The following is a 4782-nucleotide window of genomic DNA, read 5'->3' as shown; positions in this document are numbered from 1 at the left end:
TTTATGTGTATATATATGTATTCATGCCTAATGGATAGATATAACCGATTTCCCTCTCACGTTGGACTCGGCTTTGATATACTTAAGCTGTATACTCCCTATCAAGACGAAGAGATACTAACTCCATTTTTTCTCTTAGGTGAGGTTTGTTAAATATTACGAGTCCCTCTGCCCTGTGTTACGGCGGGATTTTTGATCTCTTATCAGATCACTATAGAGCTAGATCCCGACTCAGGTCGACTGAACCTTTGTTACCTGTCATAGAGTAAAAAGCAATCCACTACTAGGTTAATCAGTTTAAGACTTGCACAACTCTGAAGAACCACTTACTACGAATAAGTTTTAAAAGTTTTATTTTAAAGCCAAAGATAACTGGAGATACAAACATCTCAATATAAGGTTCAAAAGATACACTGGCATTAGTACAAACATGAATTCTCTAAATGCTCTTAGGCGACAGAAGAATATCACCAAAACTAATTCAAAAATCATCAAGGTTGCAAGAATAGACACAAGTTGTAACTTGTGTGACATTTACAAAAGGGAAGGAAAATCCAAATTAGACTGTCCCTACACTAGACTAAGTGACATCCCTACTTAGCAAGATATTAACCTAAAAAGGTGTCAGCCGTGGTGACTTCCAAAGAAGATCAATCACTTTCCCTTAGTCTTTGTTGTAAATCTGTGCATCGCAGTTATGCGCTATCTGCCTACCCATCCGCTCTCTTAGGTTCCTCAGGCCATCTGCTCTACCTCCACCCAGGGGTGCTGTCCCCAATACAAAATCACAATTACAGTAGAAACGCCCCTCAGAGATGCCCCTCACGTACACCCCTCACGTGGTGTCAGTTCTGGCTTTTTCCATGCTGATACTCCTCTGGGCTCCTTCGTTAGCGTTGACCTTGCTTCTCAGGCTCTTCTCCGGCAAGACGGTACCCCCCAGGAAATTCCTGAACCCTCCTCCAGGCCTGTGCCTGTCTCCCAGAACAGAGCTCTATTCATCACTCTCTTGATTGGAACCCCCTCGCACCTGCAAACAGACACCCATGAAGTGGGCCCCAAATTCCGGCATCCAGCTTATCTCACAAGTCGTAAACCTTCGAGCATGGTCCACGATTTATGCTTAACACGACCTGATTCTAACTAGCACATGCAGATCAAAAGAAACGACCTTATCTCTTCAGGCCTACTAGAATTACATGAAACGGGCCTGTGCACACTATGAACTTTATTTCTCAGCCTAAACAGTATTCTAACTTATTACACACAACTGGTTATAGGGAACACTTCTATAAAACGTATATTTTCAGTTCTATGATCAATAATACTTTGAATTATGACAACAGTAATCCATATCATGTGAAATTGTAAAGGCACGTATTCTTTCTCAGTGAACTGCCATGAGGCCTACACATTTCTACGTTTAGCAGCATTACATTCTCCTCTGCAACAGCCACATAACATGGAATTTAATATCATTCTAACATCTCTAAACACTCCTACATTAGCTTTTCATACTGATATATGCACTCTGTATTAATTAAACACTCTTATATGTATGCACTCTATAAATTCGACACTCTTATATGTTCCTTTAACTAGACTGGTGCAACGTGCTTGTAAATATGGTGCACCTCTACATTTTACTTGATGTGCGCTCTCTCAGTTCCCCCCTTTGATGACCTTTAGAGGTCATCACCATCACAACACCATCCCTGAGGGTATGAATTGAATCAAACAGAACTCGTTGCAGTGCTCCCTCGCTTCATCATCTCTAGAGCCCTCAGACTCCTGTACTGGTTATCCTGCATCGCAGCTAACCTCTGCTCCTGCTCTCTCATGGATCTTTGCAACCTATTTGATCTATACCATTGATACAGCCGCACCAACCCCCACAATGTGATTACGCAAATCACTATTATGATGATAGGTTTCAGTATGTACCAAATGAAACCCTTCTCTAGGTTGGCAAACCAACCTCCAACTTTACCCATTCCATGACCCACTTTTTCCCACACATTCACCTGTGTTAGATCCTCACTCTCATGATGAATTTCAGTGATGTTCTGTTTATATTTTTCAAGAGGTTTTGAATTGTCTGGAATGTAAGTGCAACATTCCTGGACCTTCAAAGCCTTACAGACTCCTCCCTCTTTGGCTAACAGAACGTCTAGAGCAAGTCGGTTCTGGAGAACCATTGCCCTTATCGATTGCATCTCTCCCTCCACCAGCATTAGTGATCTAGCAGTACTGGCAGACAACCTATCTACAACTGTTGCCAATCTCCTAATCTTGACGTCATTCAGTATTAACCCTAAAAGAGGGAACATAGCACCAAATACGTCTCCAATTACCTCATCATTGCTGACATCCCTTCTCCCTCTGGCTTGTTTTCCTCCCTCTATGATTTCTAGATCCTTATTATGGTATATTTTGGGGAAGACAATTGCTAAATAACATGATCCGTACCAATTATCCGGTAGTTTCACATATGCATTTCTTCCACAGACAAAATATACATTCGGGATCACCTGCATTCCTTTCAAGAAATCCTTTGTATAGTATTCTATTTAGAAAGCATGTTCACAACTTACTTCTCCCACAAACACATTCTCATAGTAGGTTTTACCCCTGTATATACACAGTTTCCCTCTTTGCACTTGATCTAAAGCTATTGGACCATTACTACCCTTCCTTTTGTGTGACTTTTCCTCCTCGGTCCAATCTGTTTTCCATTGGCCCGAAGCCTTTAGGATCTTCTGCCTCCTATATCGATCATCCACCTGCCCTATAAACTTTTTCTCAATTTCTGACACTTTACAAGTCAAATTATTTCTTCGGGCATATAAAGTATCCAGCGTTCTCCAAGGAATGAAAAATTTCCTTAATCAATCTTCACTCTTATAGTAATCCCACTTGTTCATGTGCTTGTAGGCCGGGACCTCTGGTAAAACAGCGTCAAAGTTTGAAAAATAATACTCAAAGCTATTGCGTCCATAAAATATACTAAGCAACAAACTACATGTGATTCCATAAGTCAATGGAAGATGATGGTACCTAATACCTTCGTCTACAGAAGCTGGCAATTGCATGCAGACATAGCAATCCTTTGCATCCATAGCATCAACGTATTCATAAAGTAATTTAGCATATGCATTTGATTTGAAATTTCCTTGTGATTCATCTACGTGCAACCTACGAGCTTCTGCTGCTAGCAGCGCTTTCTCTTTCTCTGTATTGTCCCCCTTTTGACCAGCAGTAGTAGGTCTCGGTGTCACTACAACCTTTGCTTCTTTTGTTGCTTTCTCTTCATTTTCATGTCCCACTATATATGATACAGTAACTACTAAAACTATAAGAAAAATTACTCCCACTAAAAGTGTGCCTACTATGCATTTTGCCTTGCGGTTCGGGTTGCCGGCCTCCATGATCTCAAGACAGTGTAGTTCTATTTTTCTGCCACAACACAAAGTCTCTTTTCTTTGCTCCTTCAACAGTGTTTTCTTTGCTTATTCGGTCTTTTCGAACCACACCTGGAAGCTGATAATCCCTTGTGCAAGATCAGTCTTTTGAATTATAGCAACAGACAACCCTAGCCCTTCTCCGTCCACTAAATGGAAAAGTCCCTAAATTTCTTCTTCTTCTACTTGGCGCTAGGTTATCTCTCAATCTGTTTATTTACAAAGTCTTTAGCAGTCTGTAATCATGCGTGTTTCAGCGGCTCTAATCACGTATTCTAAAATTTCTACGCGAAGAATGATCTCCTCGAGTGCTGGTATCGTTGGACCAAAAGTCAGAAATTCTACTCTGTTTAAAACCAGTTCTCTTATTCTGCTCAGATAAGGAGGATTGGGGACAGTGAGTGTCAGCAACCCTTCGATCTCAAGTCCAGGTACCAACAACACCACTTCCAATGTTATGATTGGGTCAGTACTGGTCACTGTCACTTCCCTCACCCTCCCGGATCTCCGTGCACTAGACATCTGCTGCTAGGTCGGTCCACTCAGGAGTGGCGTATCTTCTGCAGGGCACTCGCACCCTCCTTGATCTTCTTGGACCCTCCTGTTCTTGATACTGTGCACCTTCGTCCAGATCTGAGTCTTCAGATATAGGAGCAAGAGTTCTCTCTGGAGTTGGCTTCAAGCTCAGCCTCTTCTTCCTTTCAGGCCAACTAGCTTCTCCACGCCTTGTTCTCCTATTTCTTGTCCTCACACTCGGTTCTTGATCACGTTTGGCTTGATCAGTGTCTGAGCCGTATTCACAGCAACTTTCTCCTTCTGTGGCAACTTCAGTTTCACTGTCGTCCTGTCTTTCTTCCGCTTGATCTGAAGCACTCCCAGCTTCCTCCGACACCCCCACAGCTTGACTGATCCCCTCTAGTGGTTCGCCGTCCACAGCTGGATTTTCATCTGTGAGAGGAGCTGTTTCTTCCTGGGGTGCTGGAACTCTTCGAGTATGGGAGGCGTGAATCCAATTTGGCAGCCCCCCACACTTCACGGCAGTATTCGTTGTCAGAATTATCTGGTAGGGTCCCTTCCAGCGCACGTCTAGGCAGTTCTTCCGGACGTGCTTCTTCACCAGCACCCAGTCACCAGGGCACAGGTCGTGACATAGGTCTCTGGAAGATGGAATTTCAGCAGCCTGCACCTTAAGAGACACAGAATGAATGACATCAGAAAGTCCCTTGCAATAATCCAGGATCAGATCATCTGTGATATTCAACAAAGCTGTAGTTGGAACAGATGGAAGTCTCATTGCCCTCCCCATTAGAACCTCGTGTGG

The 4782-nt window shown here is 42.9% G+C and overlaps 1 pseudogene; it reads right to left on the bottom strand.

The window, feature by feature from the left end:
* Positions 1-1679: 1679 nt before the first annotated feature.
* On the bottom strand, positions 1680-3428 carry LOC147688703 (uncharacterized; annotated as a pseudogene).
* Between the last annotated feature and the right edge of the window lie 1354 nt (positions 3429-4782).

This window comes from Lissotriton vulgaris, chromosome 10 (genome assembly GCF_964263255.1).
Source record: "Lissotriton vulgaris chromosome 10, aLisVul1.2, whole genome shotgun sequence".
In the NCBI taxonomy this organism is placed as follows: domain Eukaryota; kingdom Metazoa; phylum Chordata; class Amphibia; order Caudata; family Salamandridae; genus Lissotriton; species Lissotriton vulgaris.
Note: the sequence above shows the minus strand (reverse complement) of the source record. Positions and strands in the feature narration are given on the sequence as shown.